The sequence below is a fragment of the Saccostrea cucullata genome, unplaced genomic scaffold, assembly GCF_032062105.1.
Source record: "Saccostrea cucullata isolate Sc308-1 unplaced genomic scaffold, CSIRO_AGI_Scuc_v1 ctg12206, whole genome shotgun sequence".
Classification (NCBI taxonomy): domain Eukaryota; kingdom Metazoa; phylum Mollusca; class Bivalvia; order Ostreida; family Ostreidae; genus Saccostrea; species Saccostrea cuccullata.
The window spans coordinates 18448-29876 of record NW_026927644.1 but is presented as its reverse complement, the minus strand read 5'-3'; the positions used below and the strand labels follow the sequence as shown (position 1 = coordinate 29876).

At 36.4% G+C, this 11429-nt stretch overlaps 1 pseudogene; it reads left to right on the top strand.

Annotated features, from left to right (window-relative positions):
* The first annotated feature begins 2919 nt into the window (after positions 1-2919).
* On the top strand, positions 2920-4773 carry LOC134275099 (uncharacterized; annotated as a pseudogene).
* Positions 4774-11429: the final 6656 nt, after the last annotated feature.

Sequence of the window (11429 nt, the reverse complement as noted above, 5' to 3'; positions counted from 1 at the left end):
GAAGGGCAACGCCCTCATTCAAGGGGAGATAACTGGGAATTAATGAAAATTTGGTGGCATTTAAAAAAAATATTTTAAAAATCTTCCGCCCTGTGGGGATCGGGGTTAGAATAGGTCATCAGTACCCCCTTGCTTGTCGTAAAAGGCGACTAAATTGGGCGGTCCTTCTGATGAGACCGTATAAACCGAGGCCCCGTGTCACAGCAGGTGTGGCACGATAAAGATCCCTCCCTGCTCAAAGACCCTGAGTGCATAGGTCTAAATTTGCAGCCCTTCACCGGCAATGGTGACGTCTCCATATCAGTAAAACACTGGAGAGGGCCGTTAAACAGTATACAATTATTAATTAATTAAAAATCTTCCTTTGAAGAACCACTGTGCCAGGAAAGATGAAACTTATGGGGAAACATCCACAGGTTTTGTAGATTCAAGTTTGTTCAAATCATGAACCTCCCCCCCCCGCCCCCGGGGGGGGGGGGTAGGGTGGGGCCACAATGGCCAAAGTATTGCATAGAAATATATAGGAAAATTCTTTAAGAATTTAAGCTTCAGTCTCGACAGAGACTTCTGGTTAATAAGATAAATTCATTGTATGCATTCCAATTCGGTGACCCTGGTAAGCTTTGATAATCTTGGGTTGCGTCCCCTACTTCTGCATCATTTGAGCGTTTGATATCTGAAAGTGAAATGAGGAAAATTAGATGTCTTGTGTTTAAGTGAAAGATGGAGTTAAATGACGTACAGAAAAGTACGTTCAGATATCCAAGAACATGGATATTGCTAAAGGAAAGTATATTATTTATTATTTTTGAGATTCGGCATGATTTCCGAATGTTCATGTAAATGACAAGAGCTGCGCTTTTCGATAAAATGCGGTTGAATTGTACAAATTCATATCTTCATTAAAATACCTAGGAGCAGAGAAGATTTTCAAAGAATACATGTATTTTCACTAAATAATCAAATGGAGCCCTGCCCTAACACCAGAACCCCTGACCCTGGGGCCATAAATTTCACAATTTTGGTATAGGCACTCTTGTCCCTCGTTTTTAAATAGACATTAGTCAAAATAAAAGATTCTAAATCTGCAACAGTAGAAATCATATACTTTTAGAATGTTCTGATTTTTCACCTGTTCGAAATAAACTTTTTAATGATGTAAAAACAATGCATGATCTTTTTGCAAATGTAACTCCTAGTGCAGTTTTACAATACTTGCAAGAAACAGATTTTTACAATAAGATTTAAATGTTAATATTTTTATAAGCATTATTATCTTTGTATATTTGAATTTAACTGTTTTTATTTTTCAATTCAAAGTCGGTCGGATGGGACATTAAATGGTGCCCCGTGTCAAGGATAACAACCCCCTTGGCACGCAAAAGATCGTTTCTCTGGAGTTCGAAAAAGAGTAGGCTCACTGGGGGCCGCCAGAGAAACCGAACTTTCAAAACCGTTCATGCAATATATAAATTTCTCCGCCGAAATATGGCTGAAATATTGCCGACTCGGCTTAAAAAAACAATAATCAATCAATCAATCAATCAAAATCTGAAGTTTTGTTAAACTACAAACCAAGATAGAAGTGTGTAGAACTCGGGACTTGAAGTACAAAAAATCTCCAGACGACGATGACAAGACGGTTAAAAAGTCAAAACCCTTGCAGAAGTCCAAGCCACCCCGGAACACAACAGTATTTATTGGATAAAACGAAGATAATCGCCCCCATATTACCTAGTATTTTATAAAAAAAATTTAAAAAGCGCTTGTATATATCGTCGCTGTAATATCAAAATGTTGTAAGTCGATTTTTGGCGCGAAATTTTATTGCTAATTTAGAATCTGCAATGTCGAATACATGTTCTGTCAAAACGTCATGTCTCTAGGCCAATTAGAAAGTGAGATACAGATGCATTTTTTGTTCTGACAAAAGGTCGTATGTCTGGGTACTGACAAGGATGTCCCTGACCGTCTGATATTAAGGTAAAAATTATCAGTTTAGTTAAATCTTTTATAATTTTTATTTAAAAATGTGTTCAACATATAAAACAAAGTATATTTGTTTAATAAACAGGGAAATCAATGGAAAGATTTATGAAAAGTTAGATGTAAGGTTACTTCATGACAAACTGAATTTTAATTTTAGTATCTTGGAAATAAACATAAACCTCTATAGACTATCAATAAATTGTGTGGTTTTTTTGGCAGCCATCAACCTTTTTTTCTCACCGATGTCAGGATAACGAATGGGACAGGAAAGGGGATTTTTAATGCCATTAAAGAACACCTTGACAGTCGAGGAGTGGCAGTGAAGAAAGTTATGGGACTAGGTACTGATGGGGCTTCTACCATGACAGGTACTAAGGAGGGTTTGACCGGTCACTTCCTTCGTGAGAATCCCCACATGAAGAACAACCACTGTGCTGCACATCGACTTGCACTTTCCTCTGAACAGGCAGCTAAAGATGTTCCTGGAATGGTTAAATTCCAGCAAAGCCTTGAGACTATCTTTTATCACTTCAAAAAGTCTCCCACCAAAGCTGATAAATTTGAAGCAATCCAAAACCTGTTGAATGAGCCGTCTGTCAAATATCGTGAGGTCCATCGGGTATATTCATTTATGGTTCATGTTTTGTTTTAAAATTTTTAGTGGATAAAAGACTAATAAAAGACTAGTTTTGCCAGCTATATCAAAATCTGACATCATTTTATTCATGTGCATATATGTGTTTTGATTTTAATAAAGATGAAATTTTTCTTTAGGTCAGATGGCTGAGTTTCTATGAAGCTCTTGACTCGGTATATAGAACCCTGGACTCTTTGTTGTCCTACTGCTCCCCAGACACTAAAGATCCCAAAGTTGTAGGTCTGAGGAAGAAAGTTGGAAGTGAGATATTCATCAGCTTAACATATGCCATGATGGACATTATCCAGCCTATCATGAGGCTGAGTCTTGTGTTCCAGAAGAAAGACTTGGACCTTGGAGTTGTACAGGTAAATTTATCTAAAACTGAAATTAATATTTTGTGTATTCAATTTTTGTGGTGAATATCATTATGAAATGGAATCACTTGTTTTGTTTTATTTTTTTTCAACAGGAACAATAGGTAAATTGAATTTTCCTCCCCACAATGCTCATATATTTTTGTACACCTAGTCAAACCAGGCACGTAGCATCGTTTTTGAAAGTGGGGGGGCCAACCTGAGAAATTTTTTTTTACTTACCTGAAAAAGTTGACAAGCAAAAAAAAAAAAACAAAAAACAAAAAAACAAAAAAAAAGAAACTTTAAAGTTGCCCAAACTCGAAAATCCTATTTCGTGGGGGGGGGGGGGGGGGAGGGTTATGGCCAACTTTTTCAAAGCCAACTTACTATCACTTCCAATTTTTTCCTTACAATCCTTGCTATCACTACACTATGGTTATCAGTGGGGGGGCCAACCATCCTATCAATGTACATTTACTATAGTAAACGTAATGTTGGGGAAAAAAAGTGGGGGGGCCAGGCCCCCCCGGATACTACGTCCCTGCAAACTATTATTCACTAGCATAGCATGTATTAATTGGTGTATGGTTTTATGTCTGTAGATAGATGTTGTGAATTTAAAAAAAAATGGATCTGCTAACTGCACTAAATTGCTCTATACGCTTACTGCTATACTACTATTTTTGCTAGCAACAGCTTTTCATCACTGTACTACACATGTGTATTTTACTAACCTTCTCTAAGGTAATGCATGATCTTACCACCTTTTTCATTGTGTATTGATTCAGTGTCTCATAAATTTCTTAAACATTTTTAATTAGTATCAAAATTTGAAGCTACACGCATATCATATCAGTTACTATAGGTAAATTACAATTAAGTTATACAGTATATTACTCATACCACAAGACATGCCATAACCCCCTGGAAAAGCCCACCTATCTTCAAAGGTTACCCATAGATTTGAATGATGGATGCTTCAAGGGGCACCATTCAGTATCAAAACTGCACTGTGAGAAAGAGTTCACAGGAGTGAAAAACAAGTTATTGGGAACATTAAACAAAGGTGAAAGTGCATTACAATAAAAATTGAGTGAATGGGAATTTTATTTATTATGGTAATTTCTTGTAAATATCACTAATAACTAGGAAGACTTTTCATTTTATATATAGGTTTCCGGAAACAGATTTCCTTTGTTATTTTTCTTTTCTGGCTTTGAGACCTGTAACATTTCTCGATGATGATGGATTGGCTGACTGGGGGAACTCAGAAATAAAGAGCCTTGCTGAGTTTTATGGCACTGAGCAGTCGCACAGTTTCAAGGATCCTGAAACTATTTTGCAGAAAACAGTTATCTCTGAGCCACTCATTGACAAAGAAGAAACTATGGTATCTATAATTATATAATATTATGATAATTAAAGTAAAAAAATATCACACTGTAACTCAATGCATTAATAGTTGGAGAGTGTTATTTGCATGTGCATTGGTTTTCAATATATCAGACGTAATGGTTGACTCTGAAGAAAATTTTTTTAGTTAAAGCCCAGCAGTATCCCAGACCTTCCATGGCTTCACTATGGTCCCTCATATGCCAATATCATTCGGAGCAGTTCCCCAACTTGAGAAGATTAGCTGCCATAGCTCTTGGCCACCCTATCCATACAGCAGACTGCGAACGCTCTTTCAGTTCACAAAATTTTGTTACCACTAAGTTGAGATGTCGCCTTTCGGGTGAACATATTGACGACCTTCTGCGAGTCATGTTGGAGGGACCATGGATTTAATAACATTCATATTTTATTTTTGAAGCATGTGAAGCACACATTTCTATTATTTCAATTTGTATTGATTGGTTTATTTTCATTGTAAACATTTATGATTACTTTTCATTTGGTGAGAAACGCGATCTTAATGTTTGTTTTAATACCTTTAGTCCACAATTAGGATTTCTTCTGTGGATTTTAACTCTTCTGCCAGATAGGGATTCATCTATCTCTATAACCCCCTGTAATTTTCGGTACCGGAGTTCTTTGTAAAATTACTCTTTGAACAGTTCTCTGGTACATGTAAAACTCCCCCAGTTGACTGCTGTTGACCCATATACCATTCCAGAAAATCGTGCACATAATGCTAGGCTACTCTTCTCCAGGTATGACTTTATAAAGACCATCATATCTTGCAGCAACAAATTGCTTTTGTCGAAGAAAGAGTACGTCATGGACGACTTGGTATGGTCCCTGTTTTTGAAACAACGGAAAATGCTGCCTCTTGGGGTCCTGGCTAGTGCCTTGAGATTCATCTGACCGTCGCAGTTGTTGTATGGACATGGAAATGTCGACGCCAAAATACCGTTCTGCCTACACCAGTTATGGAGATCTCGAAAACAACCCATAGAAATTCCAAGGGTTGCTACAATCCCGTGGTTTTAATTCAAGCATGTTCTCTACCCGCCGTTCCCGAAAACTCCCACCGCCTCTATTCGCTGACATGATTCTACTGGACGACTAACGACGGTCAAAACGGCGCGTATTTATAAGGAGAGGGGGTGGAGCTTCTTCAATAAGTTTGAATAATAATAACCTTAAAACTGGATCTAACCATATACTCACCCTTAACAAATTTTTCACTAACCACTAAAAAACGACTGTAAACAGAGTTTGTACATTTATTTTGTTACTTGTTACATTTATTTTAAATCGTTACTTTTTCTTCTCTCTTTCTTCATGCGGTAGGTACCGCCTCCTTCTCCCATCTAAGTATCGGTACTGTCTCTGGCTTACATTCCAGGCATATAACGTGTAGTTCCGCCCAGCATGGAATAATCTTAAATAATTTTTAGATTGTAAGCAAACGGTCGATAGAAATAAATTTTTAATCTGAAGGAAATTAATATACCTGAAAATGGCCCGAAAATGACTCTGCGCGGGTCTGTCCATTGCCAAGCCCATGATTAGAAACCAGTCCATGAACACATCAGGGTTTAACCCGTTCACACTAACAAACGTGCATATTTAAATCCTTTCCCAGTGGGTTAAACATGGGGTCCAAAATAACCTTCGGACCAAAGTTGGCCATTCCCTAGCGGGCCCTATAATATCCTGGATGGCCATCCACAGTTCAAAAATCTGCGCATTACGGGACATTTTGTACATTGAACAGAAAATTCCCGCCGCACGGGATTCTTTTTATATTATGGGAAAAAGCCTATAATCCAAATGCATATTAATTCATGTTTCCTTTTTTTTAAACTTAAAGTATACATTAGGTTATTTTTGGTTACCATTTATTCCCTTACTTTTGAGAAATAGAAGAAATATTGTTAAAACATTTTTTACGGAATAAACCGTATCGCAAAGTAATTCGCTTTTCTTTTTGAAATGCATCGATTTTTTTAGTTATTGTAATGATTCATTCATACAATATTGAGAAAAAAAATTTGAAGAATTTTAAGATGGCAAATTCTCCGAATCGTGAACCAGAGACAGCTCAAGTTTAACGGAATAAACCGTCATTCAGTTTTAAACATTGCATAAAGGAAATGAATTGTTCACGAATTTCTTGTATATATGGTATTTAATGTTGAATTTATTGCGTTCCTTTTAAGTTTTTCTAACATTGACATTCCATAGGCTCTTTCATGAGTACTGTTTCACCGTTTCTCTTTGTTTGCATGCTTTCTATTAAAGTGAGGTACACTATTGTTAGATTTTCTTTGTTCACTGGAGGCAGCTCTGAGTACATCGAGACGGGGAAAACCGTCCAAGTGAGCCGAGTATCAACAAAATCTGGAATGAATTGCGCGGTTGATCAAGCATTAAAACATGTGGAGATTGGCGGAAAAAAATTCAAACACATCCTAAATATTTGTATACAGGTGTATTCTTAATATGGTCTAAAGTTCTTTATATATGTATTTCTTGTATTAAGCATTTTTTGTGAAATATTTCGAACCTGGGAAGGAATTCTATACCTGCCCCCCCTAGGGCTGGATCAATATATCGGTAATCGGTATATAGCGATCTGTTTTAGCAATACGATAACCGATACAGAGATGCTTGCGTATTGCTCGATTATTTCAACGTTTAATTAAGGAAGGAAAAACGTGAAAGTGACTAATGTGACGAACGACTTATCTAAAATCGGTTAAACGCATGTAAACATGTCAAAAGTGGAGGGTCGCTACGTAAAAGTCAGCAGCAAATAGGCAAACTGTAATTATATTTGTCAACAAGAAGTCGCAAGTTCTGGCGGAACAACGAGCCTATATATTATTACCCATCTCAGACGGCATCGCAACATTGACCTGTTTGCTACTGTGAAACTTGGAGGCAATTCCGGTAGGTAAAATGGCGCGTCGAAAAAAAAGTCATGGAATGTACACCGATAATAAGATATCCATCAGAATTTTTAAGTCATAGTTTATTTTAACTTTGGTAAAATATTTTATCTGCCATTACTTCCACGAATACGACGTCAAGTGAAGTATCAAGACACCATAAACAGGTCAATGTTGTGATGTCGTCTGTGGTTTCAACGAGTATTTATAGCACCAGTGGCAACATATTTACATGCACAAGGGCTTGTCTGAAACCTAAGTGGATCGATGCCTTGATTTTTCTGAAGAAAAATTTGGGCAAATAACATTAATTAATCTGTTATACTCTTGTCCATCCAAAGAGAATTAAAAAAAAAAACGAGGATTTAAAATGTTTTATTATTGTTAATTTATGCTTTTATCAAAAAACACTATCACCTCTTTAAAAAAACATACAAAGAATAGTGTATTCCCATTTGTCTGTATCGGCAATAGGTATCGCATATCGCACCTCTGTATTGCAATATGTATCGTCTCGAAAAATTTCTTTCAATACCCAGGCCCGACCCCCCCTTACTCCCTTGTGCTATGGTACTTTCTCTTGGAAATAAAATGGCCGAAAAAGCACTTTACCAGTTGTACATATTCTCTTCCAATATTAATACAGGAAAATAATATATGAATTTTTTTTTTAAATATTTGTACATTTGATTTTGTGTATTTAAAAAAATTGGACTGAAAAATAAATAAGTACGTATTTACAACTTGTCTGTATTTCATTTGGGAAGTTGAAAGGTCTTACAAATTTTATGGCAATGGAATGTTGCATGTTGTATATATATACTCCTGTTATTCGCACCGGTGCGAATAATTTTGACACTATATTCATTAAAACTATTTTCGAGTGTCTCCCCCTCCCAAAATCCCCCCAAAAAATGTCTAGGCCCTTTTTTTATATGGTCTCCCCCAAAGAAACCCTTTTCCCGGGAATTCTTCCCTTTTCTTGGGCATTTTAGCTTGAAATCTGGAACTTCGTCTGTATATATATACTCCTGTTATTCGCACCGGTGCGAATAATTTTGACACTATATTCATTCATTAAAACTATTTTAGAGTGTCTCCTCCCAAAAAATATCCAAGCCCCATTTTTTAAATATGGTCTCCCCCAAAGAAACCCTTTTCCCGGAATTATTCCCTTTCCTGGGCATTTTAGCTTGAAATCTGGAACTTCGTCTGTATATATATATATATAACGATCCTCTAAAAACTAATGTCCAAATAACTGTATCTCACTTCCATTCTCAATGACCGTGTAGTGTAGGGCAGCGTTGTGAGAATTCCATCGGCATCGAAAGCAAGTTTTAAGGACTTCCCTGATAGCCGAGCGGTCTAACGCGCTGTTCTGCATTGCTAGGAGACAGATTCCGTAGGTCGAGAGTTCAACCCCGGGCTGGGGCGGAAGTGGGTATCCTTCTGAACTGGAATTTCTCAGTGCTTTCTACATTAATATTCCTTCATTTAATTGCCGTAAAACGTGAGTATTTGTTACCAAACGTGTGTGTTTTAAATATAAGATTAATCTATCTATTGATCATCATCATATCTATATATATATATATATATATATATATATATATATATATATATATATATATATATATATAGATAGATAGATAGATAGATAGATAGATAGATAGATAGATAATCCAATAAAAAGTCTCAGTGGTCGGACTAAATACTTAAAAATAAAAAAGAAAACACGAAAAACTTCAGTAAAGCTTTTAGGCCTTTCACTTCAGAAGCTTTACAAAATAAAACAACTGTAGTAACATAGTAACGTTACACAATACTAATTGCGGAGTGCATACCGTCGTGCACTATGAGTTTAACGTACTATGATGTTATAGTTAACAGCTCACTGCGTACAGGTAAAAGTAGCGGGAAATTTTTAAGATCTCAATAAAGTGCAGATATACATATGCATAATATAATTAAATAAGAATTTGAATATATTACATCAGATTGTTAGCTTTGGTTTTAACGCACAAATAAAATGTTTTTCTTTTTGATGTCTACAAATGTCATTTCCTCCTGCTACTTTATAAAACGGAAATATCATAAATTTCTTTTGTCGGCACACGTCTAAATGTTCACTTAGTGGTATTTGTCTATACTCTGGAGTGTTAATCTGTTGCTTGTGGGTACGAACCCGGGTACGAAGGGTGTTACTGGTCTCACCTATGTAATATTCACTACACACCCCTGGACAGGTTATCACATATAAAACATTTTGTGTATCACACGACATATTGGCGTTCACTGTAAATCTTCGGCCGTTAAAGTTATAACAGGTTCCTTCCGTTCAGAAAGTCACAGGTTCCCACATCGAGGATTTCCACATTTAGTCACTGAATGGGTTCCTTCAAAATTAGAGTTACACAGTAGTCTCTTCAGGTTCTTGGGTTGACGTCTACTGGATATAAATTGTACGTCTTTATAGATTTTCTTTTCTTTTTCGTCCTCTCTGAGAATTGTGTTCAGTTGGTGAACAATGGGGTTGATGTTCTGGTTCCGGGGATTATGCGTGTGCACAAAGGGAATAATATTTTCATTAACTTCACGTCCTTTAGCTAAAAGTAATTCTGATCTTTCATGTTCCTTGGCTTTCAGTAATCCATCATCTATAAGCTGGACTGGATATTTGTTTTAAAAGATACATTTTTAGTTCATACAAACGAATGTCCCTTGTATCTTTTTCACTGACTATGGCGCATATACGTCTGGCAAGGTTATAAGGAATGGATGTTTTGGTATGATGCGAATGGCAGGAACCAAAATGTAAGTATTGGTGCGTATCCGTAGCTTTGTAATAGATATCAGTAACAATCCTTGTGTCCTTCTTAACAACCAGCACATCTAGGAATGGTAATTCACTTTCACTGATATCTATTGTAAATTTGATGTTGGCATTCAACTCATTTAATATTTCATTGAAAACTTCTAATTTTTCGACACTTTCATCCCATAAAATAAAGCAGTAATCTAGAAATCTTTTCCATATAGATTTAAGGTTATTGGCGATATCTTCTCCCCATAACGTTATGAGTCGTTGGTGTAGTTTGTATTCTAAGTAACCTAGGGTAAGTGTTGCGTATGTCGGCATTTACCATTCCTAGATGTGCTGGTTGTTAAGAAGGACACAAGGATTGTAACTGATATCTATTACAAAGCTACGGATACGCACCAATACTTACATTTTGGTTCCTGCCATCCGCATCATACCAAAACATCCATTCCTTATAACCTTGCCAGACGTATATGCGCCATTGTCAGTGAAAAAGATACAAGGGACATTCGTTTATATGAACTAAAAATGTATCTTTTAAAACAGAAATATCCAGTCAAGCTTATAGATGGTGGAATACTTAAAGCTAATGAACATGAAAGATCAGAATTACTTTTAGCCAAAGGACGTGAAGTTAATGAGAATATTATTCCCTTTGTGCACACGCATAATCCCCGGAACCAGAACATCAACCCCATTGTTCACCAATTGAACACGGTACACAGAGAGGACGAAACAACAAAGAAAATCTATAAAGACGTACAATTTATATCCAGTAGACGTCAACCCAAGAACCTGAAGAGACTACTGTGTAACTCTAATTTTGAAGGAACCCATTCAGTGACTAAATGTGGAAATCCTCGATGTGGAACCTGTGACTTTCTAACGGAAGGAACCTGTTATAACTTTAACGGCCGAAGATTTACAGTGAACGCCAATATGTCGTGTGATACACAAAATGTTTTATATGTGATAACCTGTCCAGGGTGTAGTGAATATTACATAGGTGAGACCAGTAACACCCTTCGTACCAGTAGTACCCACAAGCAACAGATTAACACTCAGAGTATAGACAAATACCACTAAGTGAACATTTAGAGGTGTGCAGACAAAAGAAATTTATGATATTTCCGTTTTATAAAGTAGCAGGAGGAAATGACATTTGTAGACATCAAAAAGAAAAACATTTTATTCGTACGTTAAAACCTCACTTTTAACAATCTGATTTAATGTATTTCTATTCTATTTAATTATGTATGCATTTGTATATCTGCAGTTTA